Below are 20,101 nucleotides of genomic sequence, written 5' to 3'. Positions count from 1 at the left end.
TGCTATTCAGTTTGAAAGAATGTTACAAATGTAATTGGGACATTAAAATGAAAATCCATTATGACAAAGCATTCACAGTACAAAAGAGTGAAAATGTGTTACTTTTAGTTTGATAAATGTCAGTTACTCCCCTTCCCCAATGAACCCAGGGCACAAAGAGTAGAGAGAAAATTGCCTTAAGCAGTTTAATTGTAATATTTTTGTTGCTCTTCTTGCATCACGTTTGAGAAGTTCATTGATACACATGGAAGAGTTTTGCACTTGTGAACCCAGAATGACTTGCGGATTCAGATAGCTGGAGATTTATTGAATGGAAGAGTAGATATGAAAAGTTTGCACACAGAGCAAGGATTTTTATTTATTTTGGATGGCTCTGTGATTCAGTGGCATAGTGAAATGCCAGGCAGGGCCATCTAAGCTCTATTAAATCTTCTGTCTTTTCTCACTGTGCTTCCTTGCATGCTCCTTTCTTTCTTTTTTTTAAAAAAGAAGAAGAAATGATTTAGCAATTATGGAGGAAATTATATGATGCTAAAATTGCACCATGTTCTGCTGTCTGAATGGAGGGACTTTCGCCTTGAAAGAGCTGTAATTTCAGGGTGTGAGAAAAAATGTAGATTACAAAACAAAGGAGGAATTTAAATATGTCTAATGGATAAGTCAAAGTTTGTAGGGCGGGGAAGAAGGCAGCTGGAGGAAATTTCGAGGCAATTAGGAATAAAGGGAATGTGTTATTGGGAAGGCATTGACTGATAAATTGGGTTGCTTGGCAATAAAGTTTGAGGGTCCAATAGCAGCAGAAGCTAAATATCATTCCCTCAGTGTGCTGTGTTTAATAGACAGTGTTGTGCTTTTATTCCCGTGTCATCTAGCATTGACTAGATCCAATTTTGAGATTGGCAGTGGTTCATTCTTTAAGGGAACTCCTTGACAATAAGCTAACATCAACATGAGTCTCGTGCCAAATTGTATAAAGGAAAGAGTGTGAACTGCTGAAAAGATAGCAATCAAGTCCATCTTTGCGCTGGGCTCTTTGGCATCCAGGTGTCAGGGCAAGTCAGGCATGCTGAACCTCTTGAATGGATGCAGAAAGAGCAGGACAGCTTCATTTCCTTTTTAGAAAAGTGGGGACAGTTCTGGAAAATGGAAGAATTATACAAGCCTCACAAAATGTGTGAGAGAGGGAGCTCTCCAGCAGTTGCTGGAAGAAGCTTGTTCATCCATGCTTGTACATCCCTTGATTTCTCTACTACATTCAGTGTCTAATATACACAACGACTTGCAGCGAATCAATTCGAAAAGCCTTCTGAGCAGAAGTGCAGTGGTATCCATGATGATGGATCTGTGATGGCCCATTTCAAGATCCCTCTTGATATTAGAGTCATCAGTACCAAACAATGGATATGCAAGAGTGACCTAACTCTTTGAATATGTTTCCAAAGGGCTCTGGAGTCTTGGAATGGACAATTCTGCCAAGCTCCATTTCGCAAAGTTTCACAAATTTTTCAATGGCAGATTTGTTCCAGTTTTCACATCCATTTGCCATTTCTTAAAATGTCTTCATCTTTATTTTGGGGTGCATTTCTCAGAATACTATGCAATTTTACATTTTTATTTTCCAAAATAGATGCATTTCTGTATAGTTTTCTATATATACCCATTGTTTACACATGATTCCCCGTAAAATGAAATGGCTTTGTGAATGAAAGGAATTCCTATCTGTTCATCCAGGAGACTATTTCCAATTTATAGCCAGGTACAAATCTAAATGTCCTGGCTGCAGAGAACTTATGGAAGAATAGTGGGAATGAGTCACTCTCCAAAGTTAACATGTTAGGGTAGAAACACTACCGCAGAAAGCAAGCAAGTGTGGCCAGTGACCAAATGCATATTAATCATATCATAAATTACAATAACACTGCTAATATATGCACTTCTCAAATGAGCTAGGAGGGAAAACAGCAAGTTGATGACAGTTGTGTAAAGAGGTAAAAAATAAGTTCAGACTGGAGATTTTCTCCACTCTATTTCTATAGATGAATGTTCCTCAGACAGCTACTGGGTTTTGTCACTCAACATTGCTCAGGTAGCTGGGTAAGTTTGGATTCTGGACCAATTGGCCTTATGGGACAGGGAAGAAGGCGTTGGATAGCCACGTGTAATACTTAGTTGTGAAGCACACAGCTAGCATTTCTTTTCTCCCTTCCTCCCACCATTCCATGCTCTACAGCTGCTTCTACACTCCCGAAAATGTTAAAAAGAAAAAAAGAAAGGTTGCCAAGCCTATTTTTTTTAAAAAAAGAAATATTCCAAGTATGTGTGTTTTCACATTTGAAATTCATGTAATTCAGGCACCATCACAACTATGGGAAAGAGATGGAGTTTCTTTCTGCTGTCCTGATGCCAAACCCATCTGGCACCAGTCAGCCTCCGGACATCTTTCTTGGTGCCTGCTGAGGCGTCCTGCTCTTCCCACACTGAAGGAGGAGGAGGAGGAGGAGGAGGGGCAGTGGCTTCTTTCCTACTGGGAACTGGGATCACTGTGAAAAAAGATTTCCTTCCGTTGGGGTAGAAGACTGCATTTTCAGAAGAGCTGTTCAGTGTGTCAGGACTCAGACCCCCATCTCTGCCTTGTGTTCAGTCCTTTGGGCAGGTTCTTGTCCTTTGCCATGCCTCCAATGGCAGCTACTGCGTGGTGATGCCTAAGACAGTTTCTCAAATTATCAGATGCACCCCAAGACACCTGGTATACATAACCAGCCAGCCACTTCTGGACTGTGAGTGTGTACATATAGTAAAGAAACCAGGATGCTGCTCTGGCAAATTCCCACTGCCTGTTTGCCACTGTTCTCCAGCACCCTCCACAGTCCAGGAGGGAGGTGTCATTTGGGCCTCACCAGTCTGCATGGCCCTGGATTTCAAGCCCTGCTCAAGGTCCAACCTTAGCTGCATTGCTATTACTGAGGGAAGGGCTAAAGTCTAGGGATGCCATGACACCAAATCCAATTTCTCAGCATCTGTACACAAGGAGCTCTTCACTGTAAATGTGTTTCTTGCATGGTACATAAATGTCCCCTTCTTACAGTGTCTTATAAATTGATGGTTTCAGAACAACTAAGTATAGTTTTTGTTCAAAGATACTACTAATCTTTGGGCAGAACTCAATGCTCTTTTGCAATGCTAGCTAATAATACCTTAAGGAGTGAACAACAATGTTGTTTCACTGGAACAGGGGTAGAAAATCATACATTTGGAATAATACATTACGTCCTTCTTTCTTTTCTGTCCTCAGTGAATAAATTCCTGACTTCTGCCAGAGTACTTTATATTCTGCTAAAGTCCTCTTAGGTTCAATAAGACTTCCAGGCAGGTATGTATAATATTGCAGTCTGAGTTCCCACTGTAATGAGCAGGACATAAATTAGCCACAACTAATTTTTCACATTGATTTCAATGGAACCTAACTGCAAATAATTTAGATTGGATGCAACAGGAATGGTTTTCTGGGGGACCATTCCCTAATTTTACTTCTTCAAGTGGCATCACCACAGACTGTGATCTATATTGAGTGAATACAGATTATTGTATTTGCAGAGAATTATTATTTTAAAAAGTTGAGAAGAAGAACAAGAATGAAATTTTCCTTTAGAGCTTATTGTCATAACATATTGACAAATTTTCGTAATGAGACCCAACGATCAGTGTTACACCTGCCTGTTTATACAGATATCACATACTTCATTATTCAAGTCCCCTTTGAATCATCAACCCACTTTGGTGTTATAAAGCAGTCTGTGTCTGCCTAGCAGCAGTCCAGATGTAGAACTCATTTCCATATTTGAAAATTAGGGAACAAAAATTAAATCATGCATGCACATTAGAAAAGTGGCTGATGCGAATATATCTGTATCTCTCAAAGTGTCCTATGACATCTTGAAATGAGCATGCCATAGTCAACATGAAAGGCCTTGCAGCTGGCATGAGCAACATTTTCCTGTATGCCAGATTCGGCCATGGCATTTCCTGTTGGGCTACTTCCCATGATTCCTAAATTTACCAAAGAACACGTATCTATTCACTTTCCTGAATGTATTCAGAGGAAAGGTGGACAGAAACTGGACTCCTGGTATATGTTTGTTTGTGTGTGTGTGTATAAATATATATTTACACACACACACACACATATATAAATGCTACTCAGCAAGGACATCTTTCTTAGCTGATGATGAATTTTTCTACTGCTGTGTTGTAGAGGTTATTTTATTTTTGTTATCATCTGCTTTTAGTGTTGTGTTTTGTGGTTATATGTCTTTCTGTGCACTGTTTTGGAGTATAAATTATTTGATAAATCAGTCAATGAACTCTAATAAATACATTGTGACCCAAGCTTTTGTGAGCAGGAACCTACTTTATCAGATGCAAAAGTAATTTTTTAACACTTTGAACTCTGATGACGATTCCTTTCTCAGTCCAGGATGGAACATTATCTAGAAACACTGCAAATTTTTCTTGTTCCTTCCCTGTCTCCTATATGTTAAATGGTATTTTTTCTTGTTCAATTGGATGAATGGCTTTATGTTGTTACCCTCACTGTGTCCCTAAGATGATATAGGTCTGAGATGTCAGTAAAAAAATAAAGCTAGATTGGGTAGGTTGTTATTATTTTCATTTTTCAGATAGTCAGTCGATTCTGAGAAATAGTGACATGCTGAAGTTCAGATGAAGAGGTTGTAAATGTGGGATTTGACCCAGGTTTCTCAAATCCCAGTGCACTAGTCCACAAAAATAAATAAATAATCATCACAGTGCTGTGCATTAAGGGAGAGTAGAGCATACTTAAAAATTAAGACTGCTTGAGCCCTGATTTTAGATTGGGACTCTGTCGTATCACAGATCACTGTGGATGGAGTAGAAAGGTACTATTTTCTGGCTTGTCAAGTTATATGTCATCTTTTTTTACATGACCCCATACTATCTCAGCATGAATTACTTTGCATGATCAATAAACATGTATATCATGACAATCTAAACAATGAAATGTACCTCTTTACAGTGAAATGGCCATGTTTGTTCTTACTGTGATGAATCTCATATTCTTTTCAGCATCACTTCTTCAGCAACACTGAAGAAGTTTAACTACTTCTCCCTCCATCCCTGCAATTGTGCTTTTTATTCTCCCTTCCTCCTTCCCTCCCTTCAGTTCCTGCATAATTTTATTTCATTTTCTACTGGTTTCTAGTCAAGTTTATCAGTACCAAACTGGATATTCATCCCATAGTCTTGGATTTGCAGACAGTCTATTTCTTTATCTAGGTCATCCTTTCCCATCCTTGTGCCTCCCTGTCAATGGCCCTGCTGGATGGGAATGCTAGGACTTCCAAATGCCTCTGAAGGCCACCAGATTGGAGAAGGCTGATCTCAGTCATTCACAAACAAGTTGATCAGCAGGAGCCCAGGGCTGACTCTAAAAAGAACTTTTGTCTTCATTCAGATCTGCTAACTATTGGGTGGGCTCACATGTCACACCAAACCAACCTGGCAATGAGCCATGGTAGCTTGGTTCTTCTATGAACAATTCACAGTGTGCCCAACATATGATCTGGGTCACTGTGGATTGTCACTCCCTGGCCTTCTGCCTAGGCCCACCAGCCAGGATCCCAGGGTACTCTGTGGTTTCAACCACTCTCCTTCCTACTCCTTTGAGCCATTTTTGGCTTTTTGTAGTCTGCCCTCCCTGCCTTAACCTCCCAGGGATCACTTTTCATGACTGCCATTTTGACAGCTACTGTCAGTCTCTCCAAAGTGTCTAAGTGGCAATTGTCAGTTGCTTGCTCCCCTTTTTAATTTGGTTGGTTTGTTTATTTTTGTGCCTGAAATGTGTGCAAATAATTTTATTAATGCTTTAACAATGGTTGGAATGTTGCATTTTCAGGACTGCAGTTTCATGGGTGTGAAACTGAGAAGCCTCACATGCATAATGTCCTAGAGATTACCTGCTGACAAAATACAGCAAGCACCAACCAAGGACATTGGGATTTTTGTGTTCCCCCAATAGGTGCCTGAGTCCTCTTATGCAGGCATGAATACATAATTCCCTGTGGAAAAAAACCACGGGAATCCCTATCAAGAAAAAAATCCTTTCAAAAGGGGCTGGAATTTTGACAGCTAACTCTCAAACAACCATTCTTCAGTAGAAGGGGGTGCACTAGTCCATCTTCCTGATCATTTAGAGTTTTGGAAATGGGTAGAAAAATGGGGGCACTGGAACTTATCAGGCAAACTATTCTATACTTTAAATAAAAATTTATCTCACCATACTGGAGAAGACCATGGTCCATGTGCTGCTCAGACAGCTGTGCAGATGCTGTTAATGTGCAACTTCAAGGCCCATGCTCCCTTCCCTTCCCCCTTCTCCCTTCCCCCTTCCCCCTTCCCTTCCCTTGGTTCTTTTTTAAAGCAGACATGGACTAGACGGTCCTTCAAGTACATGACATATTCCAATAGTCAGCTGTCCTCTTTAAAGTATGATATATGGACACCCTAACAGCAAAAGAGGAGGAACTTGTTTTTAAATGGTATCACTAGTTCACACGGCTCTTTCTCTCTCCGGCACATGCACACACAAACAAACCTATAAGTGTGTGTTTGTGTGTGCATCCCAATCTTTTCCTAGGTTGCCATTTTTGCTGGAAGTGATAGGCATTAATGAAGAAACTGCTGTTTTATTAGTCTCCACTTGCAGTCTGAAGTGGAACAGTTGAGAAAGAGACTCACCAGGCCATCTGCTGTTGAGGCAGCACTGTGGAAAATGCTTCTGTTCAGGGTTCCAACCAATCCATTCCACCACCCATTCCTGCTTGGCACATCTGGTCTTCCATTTTCTACTTAGCTAGTGTGCTCTGGCCATCGAGAATGATCAGCCTTCATTAGCCTGTTGAGCGAATGACCCCCTCCCACAGCCTACCCCCCTTTTTCCTACAGTGAGGCTGTTTCTGGGGCAGGGAGGAGGGGGTTGGTTCCTTGCAAGGACTAAACATCCTTCAAGCTCTCTGTGACTTCCCTCTTGTGTGTGGATGGCGCCTTTTCTGCTACATAAACAATGTCCTGAACATCCGATAGAGCAGATGATAATGGTGTTCTGCCTCATTGCAAACATTACAAGGAAGCTAACATGAAACCAAATAATAGAAAATACAGCTTAAAGTATTGTCTAACACTCCCACCTCCGTACACAACTAAATCAACAGAGTGGCTTTGCTTAATTCGTTTTCACTACATTCGAGTTTGGCTGCAGGAAGCATTCTCTGCTTTTCCAGATCGTGTTTAGTAGTCGCATCCTATTATGGCATCCCAGGAATTGTTATGAACCATGTTTCTTGTTATAAACTATACTTACTCTTTATAGTCTTCTGACATAATATGAATAATTTTGGAATTCTCAGACCATAATTACCGTGGTCTTGAGATTTCCCAAAAGTATCTGCTTTGAGATGCCTGGGTGCAATACATCAAAGCTTGTAGACCTAAATTGATTTATGTTATCCCAGTAGTCTTTGCTTTGCTCCTTGAATATCTGCGCTTACTGTTTCCTGCAGGTTACTCCAAAATCATGAATTTGGACCAATCCTACAGCAGGGATCTTGTGAGTCTGTAAAGAAGAATCAGACCGAGAGGTTCTTGAATTTGTATATACTTATTGCAAAATGGTGCTGCAAGGAGAAGATGCCTTGCTAATTTGATAAGGGCAGAACATTCAGCTGTTACATTTTCTAAGCCCCTGCATCCAAGAATTGCGTATAGGGAAAGGAAATATACGTGCAATAACAGCTTGGTTGATTTAGATCAGGAGTGTGTGTGCGCACGCGTGCACGCGTTTAAACACCCCTGCCTCTATCCTACTTCCTTGATCAAATTAGTATGCCCACCCCATCTCATGTCTGCATTTAGTAAATCAAAAATATTGGGAGATCAATCATGAATCAATCAATGCAAACTGTGTAGTGTGGCATTAAGCTGCTGGTAATATGTCATAACATTTTACAGTGGTATGCAAAGGCTGCTTCCAAGCACAGATCAAATCCTTCTGGAAAATAAAGGATTGGGCACTATCTTTATTTTTAAGTTACTGTATGTCCCTGAAAATGACCCAGAGGAAGTAGTGTATGTTCTGACTCAAATGTAATGCAAGCTTGTGTCTGTGCAGAACCCAGCCCTCTGTCCTTAACATGGATAAGCCAGGATTTCCTGAAGGTGTGGTCTTTGGTTTCAGTGGTTAATTAAAATGACGTACCTGCAAGTCATGGCCTTCACCTTTCACAAATGTGGCTCATAGCAGCTTCCACTGGTGACATAAAAGTACTTTTCCTCCACGCTTTTGCAGTGGGAGAACTCTCCTCTTTAATATTATTCTGCATGTGCAAAAGGCATACTTTTAGGGCATTGAAAGTAAGTTCTGGAGCAGAACTCTAAAATAAACCAAGTGCTTCTCCTTCTATGATAAAACCAAGCAGAAAATCTACCATATAACAAATATTTTTTTTCCAGAGCTGTAGTAAGGAACAATTAGACATGAGTCTTGTTTATGGCAGCTTTTTGTTGCCAAATGCTAATAGGACCAAGCCCTATCAGGAGGTAGGATAGTGCAGGCAGCTTTTGGTGTGGTTGGCTGAATGCCTCCAATCGCTTGAGGTGTTTACCAACAGGCTGCTAATGCAAAACTTATTGGGGGGTTATTCTTACAAAAGTCTGTTTGAAAAGCAGGTGCCGACTTCCAAACATCCCACAGGGAGATTCTGAGGATTTTTTAAAAGCCTTCATAATATATATAATTGTCTCCCTCTGCTCTATTTATGTAGTTCCTTCTTGGCTTGCCCGTTTTGGTTCTCCTACATTATTCTCAGTTTTGGAAAAAAAACAAAACAAAATGCTGTGATCCTTCCCAACACATTTTCACAAGCCTTTCTCCAATTTGTACAGACTGTGATCTGTCTATGACATATGCTTTCTCCATACCTACCTGGACAAAAGAGGATGAAAATGTTTTCATACCTTAGTTTATGCCATATGCCTGTTTCCTGTTTATCACTGATGTGATAGGATTAATAACTGCAGCTAGTGGTATTAAATGTTTCTGTCTCCTTTCAGATTATTCTAGACGGGTGAGACTGTGTGACAAGGGATTCATGAAAACACGTGTTCTCCCAGTAGCTGGCTTGCTGGGTCCGCTGTAAATGATTCATAGCAATTAGATCTGGGGCTGCAAAAACTATAATTTTGTAGCATATTAATTTTCACCTAGCCAAAAGAGGTGAATGCCCTTTCCTTGGCTGGGCACAGATGAGCACTCTGGATTTATTCAGCTGGGCAAATGAGTGGTGCATTAGAAGGATGTACATAAATTACCACTCTTTCCCCCCTCCCTTATCACTGAGTCTCGTCAATTTTGTGCACTGCAACACTCTGAACGAAACATATTAAAACACGGTACTGTGGTGACGGAAGAGGGGCTGATTAGACTGCAAGACCAAAACTTGAGAAATAAATGGAACACTGGGATTGTATGATATGGTGGGTATCTAATATGATCCTTAGAATGAGGCATATCTATTCTATTAGAAAGGATGCATCCTTTTAAATGAAAACAATTGTGTGTGTGTGTGTATGTGCGCGCCAGAAAGAGAGAGGGAGAGAGAGATCTGCAGATCTTGTATCCCTGGGGTAGTCAGGTAAATTGCACTTCTCTCTCCAGTCCCCCTCCCCCTCCCCAAATAAGCAATGCTCTGGAACTCATCTTGGGGCTGCTCTGCATGTAGAAAGCTGCCAAAATAAAGGACACTTCCTTAAAATTGAGAACATGCATTTCCCCGCACCAGATGGAAAGGTGCTGGTGCTGGGACTGGCTACAGATTTGCTCAGATGAAGAAAACCCCTGTGAACTGTTACTTGGACCAAAATAATAATGCAGGCGATGAATGCGCGGCAACAACAACTCCAGAGTTAAGTTGTTTTGGTTTGTGAAGGGCTTATCCCTCTGGGGGAAGGGAGAGGAGGGACGAGAGGGACGCAGAGGAAAGTGCCAGAGATTAATGAACCTTCTCCTTATTAGTGTTGCTCATGTGCTTTGTGTCTCACAGCTTCAGGCTGCGGATGGGCGGGCGGGCAGGCGCGTGCGGGGGGGCTCGGCAGCGGATGACACAACGTGCAGAGGAAAAAAACTCACGCGAACCCCCCACATACACACGCATTTATGAGGCGGGCGGGCGGGCAGCCTGAGCTAGCCGCGCCGTGTGTGCCTCTGCGCGTGGAGTTGGGGAGCGGGAAGGAGACCGCTCGGGCGGCCAGCGGCAGCAGCTCGCCCGCCGCCGCGCCCGCCGCCGCCCGGGGACTGGGCAGCATGAGCGGGAGCGCAGGAGGCGCGGCGAGCAGAGCGCGCGGAGCCGGCGAGGAGGGAGAGCGCCTAGCACGTTGCTTCTGGACCGCCGTGTGGGCGGGGAGAGGCGAGGCTGAGGGAGACGGAGAAGAAGAAGAGGCAGAAGCGCGGCTGGCACGCAGGCAGTAGTAAACTGAGGGGCCAGGGCGGCAGCCACGACAGCAGCAGACGCCCAGCCAGCCACGCGCTGCCAAAGGGCTGGGCCAGCGAGGAAGGCAGAGCGCGGGAGGCTGGGAGACAGACAGAAATAGAGGCAGCCGGGACCAGGGAGGAAGCCGCCTGGAGACAGGCAGAAGAAGCTCGGGGATTGCAAGGCGCAGGCAGGGAGGGACGCGGGCGCTGAGGGGCGCGGAGGGGAGGCGAGAGGACCGGGCGGCGCGGCGGAAGAGACAATAAGCCCTGCCTAGGCGAAGTTCGGAGGAAGGCGCGGGGAGAGGCTTTCCAGCGCAAATAAGAGCCATGCAGCAGGGGACGTGAGAAGGGTGGTGGCGGTGGCGGTGGCGGTGGGAGAGGGGCTCGCGGCCAGGCAGCAAGCGGAGCCCGGAGAGCGAGGTGCCGGCGCAGCACCTCTCCAGCCCAGGCGGGGAAGAGGCGGAGGCGGAGTGGCAGACCATGCCTTCCCGGGAAGCAGGCGTCGTGTGGTAACAGCACCCTCCTCTGCAGCGCAGGCAGCCCCAAACTACATCGAGAAGCCGGGGACGCCCCCTCACATCCCGTGTGCTCATTCAAGGTAAAGCCAGCGCACCCCAGCCCGTGCGTGCGCGCCCGGCGCGCCTCCTGCTTCCGTGTGCCGCTTGTGTCAGCTTCCGTGTGCTCTCGTCCTGTCTTCGCAGCCATCCGTTGTGTCTGTGCGCGTCTAGGTTTGATCAGCTCAGGGTGGGTCCGAGCACATGTGGGCTGGGGAGAGAAAGGGCTGTGGACTGAGTCAGCGGCGTGTTCGTACACAGAGATCGGGCATTTGAGCTGGTGTTGCTCGTGGTCTGGAAATCGTAGCCAATGTCTGTGCAATTGAGACGACGACTAGATGGGTGATGGTCAGTTCCGCACATGGTAGCGTTATGTTCCGAAAGATGCATTTTCCCCTAAGATGACGTTTGACTCCTTGTATTTGTCTTAAAGGTGGGTAGAGGTTTAAAGGAAGCATAAATACAGACAGGGGATTAGAAAGTTTTCCTACGGAGTCACAATTCGCTGGCACGTTTGTCCTGGCGGAGAACACATGCCACAAACCTATCTTAGCATGTTGTTATTAAGGTGCTTCATATATCTCTTCCAGTTGTGTAGTAAATAACAGAAGACAGGTAACTTGGGAATAGTATTCAACCTGACTGGCAGAATTGCAAGTGTTGTGAAAATAATGTAGGTGCTGGCAGGTTTATTTGATAGCTGTGTGGTTTAAAATCTGTTGAAAGCAGTGTTTTGCTGTATTGGCAACATGGTATTATTTTATTAAAAGGTGTCAGTTAAAATAAATTTATTTTATCCTCAGCCATTTGGAATGAAATTCCATTTTATAAGAACACTTCAAATAGATGTTTCTAATTTAACATTGTTGCAATTTCAAGAGCCCTTTGCTACTATTCTTGTTATTTAAACATTCATTTAACCTCATGGATTTTAGAAGCTGTGTAAATAATGGGGAAATTCAGCACAACATTTTCATAAAAGGGACAGCCCAATATATCATTTCTCAGGTATTCTTAACATTAGGACAAAGTGTTTTGATTTGTTAAGAAGTAATACATTTGGGTTAGCATCCTTATGATGTCATGGAAGAAATTGTCTGGAACCTATGAAGCTTTCTGTAATCCCATTTAAGTATCAGAAATCAGCTGTCTGCAGTGTACATGGCTTGCAGTTACTTCATTGCTACTGTGAGATACATTTTATTTGAGAATCTGCATCCTTCAAATGCTTTGTTTCTAGGGTTAAACAAAGCATGGGTTCATTCTGTCATCTTTTCTTGTTGAGCTTGGTTCATGTTGAGAACTTTTTGGAAAAGTACCATTTCATCCGGCTGTAGCAGCATTTTCCTGAACTGTGTGCTTTTACCTATTCAGCTGCTGTGCTTAAACCCATCAGTGTTATTGCTGTCCATTTTGCATAAGACAACAAGAGAAGCATCATGTTTTTGTGGCACTTTGCTTGCCTATAGCTTGCCTATAGCTCAATGCATTAAAACACTTCAAAATGATAAGTATTTAAAATAAGTGCAGTGCTTTGTGTTTTCTGTGTGCTTGAATTTCCAACTCCATTGCTTTAAAAAACATAACTGCATACTGGTCTTTTAAAGATTGTTCATCATGGATTGAGGCAAGTCGGTATGTGCAATTAGGCTTGCAAATTACTAATCTTACATTGACTTTGCTCTCAGTTTCCAACTGAGCCTGGTTACCTTGAGAACTGTAGCACGGGCACTCTTAAGGCATGCTCCACTTGGGAGTTCGGGTGTGTTCTCTTTGTAACACTACTTAATGAAGAAGCATCTCACTCTGCCATAAAGAAGCATAATGGAAGAGGAGAGCGATGATTGGCTCTGGCTACTGAAAAAAAAGGGGAAAAAAAGCAAAGGTAAAAGCTGTCTGTGGAATGTGGTGTTTCAATTCCATGTATGATATGCTGGAGAGTAGCTGGGTAGTAAATCTTTGCAAGGGTTGGAGAAAGTGGGGAAGAACTAAAGGAGAGCTCTTTAGAAGTTGTGAGAAAGTGCTGATGACAGGTTGGGTCTTGCTGTAGGGATGCTGATCAACTTCAGTTTTTGATTTAATTCAAAGACCTATTAAGCTATTGAAAATTGTATTTGTTTTTCAAAATTTTACTAATTCTGTAGCATTGTGAAATATTCAGAAATTCTATGTAAATCTTGTACTGTTTGCTATTTTAACTGTAAACTGGTTGCATAAAGACTTTTTTCATTTAACCCCCCCCCCCCCGTACTTTCATATAATGCCCATGTAGTGCATAGAAGTGCATTCAGTTTATGCTACTTGTGATCATTACTTGTTGTATTCACAGAATGTAAGCATATGAAAGCCGTGGGTGATATTTCTGAGTAAAATAAAACACCTATAGGTTTATAATAGCAAGTTCTTTATGTATTGAAGGGCTAACTACTTATGAAAGAAAACATTTTTCTGTAGGAGAACATTTCATAAATCTGAAGTATGCATCTGAAATATTCATAGGAGACCACCTGCCATTATATAAATAAGCTAGTCCCTGATTAACTGTTCCATGCAAAACATTTTTATCCCCCTTCACTTCCTCAAGCATTATAAATACTCTACATAATACTTAACATCTCAGTACTGTGTACCAAGGCTACTGTGTATGTTGTTTGGGTTGTATACTTGCCTTGTGGCCTAAAGGGCTTAAGTACAAGGATTCCATGCCTGCGCAAAGTTCACAGATCCTATTGGTATTCATCTGAAAGCAAGTCTCACTTATTTTAGTGGTGCTTACACCCAAACATGTCTGCACAGAAATGCAAGATTCCTGCAATAAGAATGCATGTGCGTACACAAGTGTGTGAATATGGGTGCAATATAGGCTATTTCTGAACTGCAGGTATATACAGAAATTATCAGATGAAATGATCACCCCAAGTGATCAGAAAATTACATTTAGAAGAGACATTGGGATTTGAGAGGGTAATTCTGTAGCAGCTAATTGGTTCAAAGTATTACTTGCCCCAAATTACTAAAGGAGCTCATTATTTCCAAATAGTCTATTAACATTTTCAGAGGCATTTCTAGTCTTTTCCCAGGCATAGAGATGGGTATCCTTTTGCTGCAGATTGGGCATTTTGCATATAGAGAACTAACTTTAATCCTTTATCCACTGTAATTGCTAAGGTAAAAAGAATTAAGTCAGTGCTGGTCTTCTCCATCTCCTCCAGAATGGGCAAATATGCTCTGAATGCCTAAAAGAAAAGAGGGATGTCCTACTGTTAAATGAGGAGAATAACATTAACATAGTTCATCTAGATGGAGAAAGGAAAGCTGTCAAATATCAAGAATGTGATCTGAACTATCTGGGTTTGAAAATTGGGGTACCAAAGAATAGATGCCAGAACATTCCATATAGATATATGAAAGAGTATTACCATTGATTGCATGATTTTGTATCAGGTTATTTGTTATATATGTTGGGTACACATGTGCCCAATTCCGAAAGAAGAGTGAAAAATACTCGTGTAACCATCAAATGGAATTTTGGTACTTTTCCTAATTCGATCTAGAACTTAACTTCCTGTGACTTAGTTGCATGAACCAGATGACATTGCTTTCATCTGGGTATCAGAAAGTCTAGACAGACAAGCAGCCGCAAGATTATTGGATTCTTTTAGTTACAAGCAAGTTGTAAGGGAAAAGAAACAAGATACAATACAATAACCAAATATTCTAACCTATGTTATTTTGCTTTTAGTTAGAACTATGGGTTCAAGGGAATGACTGTCTGGAATTACTTTTCAGAAAAAGAGCACAATTCATTATGTATGTATCTTCATCATGTGTTAATATGCCAAAAAAATGATTGGCTGGAGAAAAAATTCTTTCTGCATCATGTAAGAACAGAAGAATTGTCTTGCTGGATCAGATGAAGACTCTTTGAATCCAGCATTTCTTTCTAGTACTAGCCAGCCAAATACTTCATTAACTCGAGCAGGGGATAAAGTGATGACCATGCCATATTGTTTTCTTCTAACACCAGGTATGCTGAGGTACACTCTGTCAACATGGTGGTTAACTATCATGGCTTATATTGGCACTATGCACATGTAAACATTCATCAGATCCCATGGGCATGGAAGTCAGTGGTCGTATAACTATTAAGCTTTACATATAGTAGGATATATAGCCAGTCTTGACTCTGTGCTAAGCATAAATGTTAGTCACACATGTTAAATGTAATAAGGATCTAATATAAATACATGCATGTGGAAGCTGAGATTGCCTGCATTTCCCTTCTGTACATACATGCAATAGCAAAAGATCAAGACAGACAGATCTGCCCCACTACTCACCGTTATTTGGAGTTTGCAATCCACACTTGTACTGGGTCCAGTGATAATAGCTGGAATATTTGTCTTGCAAGAGATATTGAAATGAGAATAAGAGTGGTAGAATGAGGCAAATCTTCTTTCTAAAGCAGTAAACCAAATTATTTTGGAGAAAGAACTATTCTAGCCAAATTTGTTCTTTTAAAAACATAATGTTCTGAATTATTGGGATGCATGGGATTTCTAATTCAGTTTTTATAGGGGACTGCAATAACTTGAAACTATTCTGGGGAAGAAATCACAAATGGATAAATAGGGTATTATGCACATAAAAAAATCTGCTCTTGTTAGCTGAACATTTTCCTGGTGGCTTTATTTCGGATCATATGGTCATTTGGAGAATATCTATATCATAAATAATAAGTTCAATGGACAGCATTGTCTTGTGGAAATATTTACATGTTTTCTGCACTGAACAAATATTATTACCCTAATATTCTCTACTACTAGGATGGTTTTAACTTTAATAAATTAATCATTGCCATAATATAAGTACAAGTTTGCCCATATTTTATAGATGGGAAATATGAGTCACAGATGGTAAAGGAGATGTATAGTAAAGTATTTTCAGCACACCAAGGTACAATCAATAGGATGCAAGCACTTAACTGTGTTTAGGCCCCTTCCAAGAGAAGTTGACTCTCTGTAGATCACACCCAGTTGTTGTTTAAAAACAACAACAACAACCAAGAACAACAACAGATAATGGTTTTATTTAAAAAAAAAAGAAATGAAACCAAAATGTGCACGCAACACATAGAGATATTCTATTTGGACAGATGGACTCAAGTGACTTCCTTTGGAATAATCCTACTGTGTTTATGAATAAATAGTGTGATCATTCCTTATTTAATTCACAGTGTAAGTAATAGTCAATCATTATTTATAGATTGGTTAGGACAGATACTGTATTATTTTTAAAATGTGTGTGATGTGTTTACGTAGCACAGGTAAGCTTAATGTGTGCACAAAATGGTGTTTCGGTTTTGGAATTTTAATAGTAAACTCTTTAAATCCAAAAAATGCTATGAATTTAAATAAAGATACAGTACTTTCAGGAATATGCTTTGTTTAGTTTTTATCTGGTTCCTTGATCCCACATTTTAAAGCATCAGACCAAGAAAACTGTTTTTTGGGGGTATTTTAAGTCACTGCAAATATCAGTTTATTTTCTCTTAACTGTTTCTGATTGTTCTTAGAAATGAACTGAAGGCAAGTCAGCTGTACCAACACAATGGGTTGGACTCCAGGTTAAGTTGAACTATATTCCCATTGAAATCAACAGGACAGCTACTAATCTATTTGATTCTAGCCCAAACTTTACCCCACTCTTTACAATATGTATTCATTGAAATACATTGTAACTACATTAAACTAGAGGAATTAGGTTGAATTACATCATTGAATCAGGCTTTTCAATCTTTAGCATGATAGAAAGAAAAACTATGTCAGTGAACTACACACAGGTATTCACAAAATAGTAGCTTTCCATGCCTCATCTCTTTTCTCAGCATGGGTTACAGTTTTGTAGCTGACAAAAAATAATACAACTTTCTCTTGTTGCTTGTTGATGTGCTTCCTACAGAGCCTGCTACCCATAAATTGACTGCAGGTACATTATAACAAATTCATAAATATTACATCTGCAGTAGCATGGACATTATTCTTAGGCCACTCTGTATTTTTTAAATGAAGGTCTTTGGAGTGTAAGAGTCTAATGGGCAAACTTAAATGGTTTTTTGGGAAAGTGTCCAGAACACCGAAGAGACCATCTCAAATCGTATTACTGAGCTGCATTGCACTTTTGTCAGTCCTGCTTCACCTCATCTTAATGAAATGATTACAACCAAAATGTGTATATATTTATGTATGCTTTCTAGTTTACAAAACATTTAATGGGTAAGGAGCAGTGACTTTCATGTGTGTGCTGAGGTTAGTTAACATCAGTTATAAATGCTAAATGTTAATTCGTGTATCAGGCAATTACTTCTAGTTTAAACTAATGTTGCAGTTTTTGAGGCTTGTCTGCTTAAGAAATAAAGAAGCCTACAGAAACGCCATTACATTTCAGACATTGGAACATAGGAAACTGCATTTTACCAGGTCATTGTACCATCACGCTGACCTTGCACTTAACAGCCTATCATTTTAAAAACTGATGGGTCCTTGTGCGTAAGTGGGGATGCTGTTTGCAGTATGCCTGCCTCTTCTGCTTTTACCCTGTAACCCTCAGTTGATTCTTTCATAGGTTGTAGAGTACAATGCATGAACATTTACTACTGGGTTTCTTAGGGGCTAAGCCATGGTTTATTCTTGGGTTAACCATTGAATTGTTTAACTTCTAAATAACCAGCAGTATAGGATTGAACATCATGTTCTACATCCCCCAAAGGAACCACTTGTGAGTTATGGCATGAAAATGGAAGACATGGGCATGCCGCAGACTGCATCCCTGCTGATACACAACAACGCAACATTTTTATTTGTTTTTTAATCAGTAGGTTAGCATTGTGTTTGAACAGTCCTGTGACTGATGGCAGCTTTCTATGGTTTCAGACAAGAAACCATGAGAACCTTTCCTTGCTTTGTGATGCCAGGGATGAACCTGGGACCTCTTTTATACAAAACATAGTTCTGCTACTATGCTATAGCCATTTTCCTCTCAATTTCCAGCCATCTAAATTTGGATGCTTGTTTCTTTTAATCTCTCCTTGCTAATGGCTTTCTTGGTTTCCACTAAATTCACTTTCCTTCTTTTCACAACTTTTCATTTCCTGGCATTATCACCAGATTTGGGCAACAAAGAGAATGAAATTCATTTGTGAAAACATATTTCCATTTATTTAACAACCCAGTTGGCAACTTTGCTTGTTACTTAAGAGAGTACAGCCCAAGTTCCTTCCATATCAGATTACCTCAGGGAGGACTTCTTTGAGTACTAGCCTTCTACTGTTCATGTAGTCTTTTGAACTGAACCTTTATTTCATACCTAATATGTCTAAAGTCTTCTGGATTCAAGTGCATTGTGCAATCTTTCTTATATGAAGATGTCTGTCTTTTTTCTTCTTTGTTTAAAGTTAACCTTATTTTTTTCTGAAAAATACATATAATGCTATCAAAATTTGCAGCGCATCATGTTTTGGAGTTGGCACATGAGATTTTTAGTTTGAAGTCTGTCTTTAATTCACCTTCTGCCCAGGATCACATTATTAAATTAGTTCAAAAAGAAGGGGGGAAAGAATGAGATTATTGTTTGAGATAATCTAACCTGTAGGGTTTTTCCAGCAGGTTCTACAGCCTTTAAATTTGTTTTGTTGCTGTTGAAGTGACTGAAACTGTATTTATTATTTGGCTATTCCTCCACCTTATCATAACTGTTCTGGTCTTGTGATTCTGAATGGATTAGCTTTCAAAGATGGGTTGTCCTACAGTGTGGACACATATTGAATGATTCATAAGACTGAGTTATCTGCAATGTAGGGTGGTGTTGTTCCAGGCACAGAAAGCTATTTGATCCACTGGAGGCTTCTGTGAATGGAAGGGGGTGGGGAAGTTGATTGCCACCTCTTTCCATTCCCCGCCTGCCATTTTTGGTTGCCTATAAGCATAGTCATTCAGATCAGAACAGAATGTTTGAAAACCAGGATTATATAATTATTTTTGTGTGACAGTTATGAGACACAGTCTAAAATCAGTACATGCAGGAACTTATTTACTTCTATAAAGGCACATGATCTATGAATAAGCTGAAAGTCCCCCTTTCACAGAATCCATTACTTCATCTTTTTGTGGTCCTCAAATTATGTTTTGCTTTATCTTTGCAAATCTTCCCTTACTGGTTTGTGAGGAATCTTCTAAATATATTGTCATAAGTGAATAATTAAAGATGGTTTACATCAGCTTGCTCCATTTATTATTAAATATTTGTCAGTGACTTGGAAATGTTTATGGTGTCACAAATACTGTAAGAGGCATTCAACATACAAACAGTTCTCTTGTAAAAGTTGAACACAAAGGTTAATGTGTCCTATCGGTATGGACTTTAAAATGCATTTTGTAGCACATACAGTTTAAAAGAAAGATTATAGACTTTAGGTTTCTTCCATATATATTGGGGAGGGAAGAAAAAGAAGAAAGAAAACTTACGGGGGGAAGGACATGGAAAGGAGAGGGAAGGACTGCCAACCCAGAAAGTTTGAAAAGCAACATTTTACCATGTTTAGGTGTATAGCTATAACTATTCAATAAAAGGTTGTGTGAAGAGAAGAAAATATCTGGACTACTGATTACTGTTTACAGGGATAATCCACTGCAGAACTGAGGACTGAGTCACATTTCTCTGTTCATCTCTTGATGACAGCAGTGTCAGGCAGTAGCATGCGTGACTAAACCATTGCAGATTATCAAACACCACAGAGAGAGTGAGAGAGAGAGAGAGAACATTGAAATGATACATTCTTCCAAACACACTCATCAATGTGATTTGCAGCAACAATAAATCACAACATTAATAATAACAATAGGCTAATCAACATGATAAACCCTGCTAGCAACAGCAGAGAACAAACGTAAGAAACGTAAGGCTTGTTCAAGTGTTTTCATGAATTGTC

At 40.6% G+C, this 20,101-nt stretch overlaps 1 protein-coding gene across 1 annotated transcript in view; it reads left to right on the top strand.

Moving 5' to 3' along the window:
* Positions 1-11,084: 11,084 nt before the first annotated feature.
* Positions 11,085-20,101, top strand: part of ARPP21 (cAMP regulated phosphoprotein 21) — a 158,531-nt gene continuing 149,514 nt past the window's right edge. Inside the window, exon 1 of the mRNA XM_044455162.1 lies at positions 11,085-11,159. The gene's annotated coding sequence lies outside the window, so the exon portion shown is untranslated. The remainder of the gene's footprint in view (positions 11,160-20,101) is intronic.

The sequence above is a fragment of the Varanus komodoensis genome, unplaced genomic scaffold, assembly GCF_004798865.1.
Source record: "Varanus komodoensis strain SLA01 unplaced genomic scaffold, ASM479886v1 scaffold10, whole genome shotgun sequence".
NCBI lineage: Eukaryota > Metazoa > Chordata > Lepidosauria > Squamata > Varanidae > Varanus > Varanus komodoensis.
This window is presented reverse-complemented; position numbering and strand designations above follow the sequence as displayed.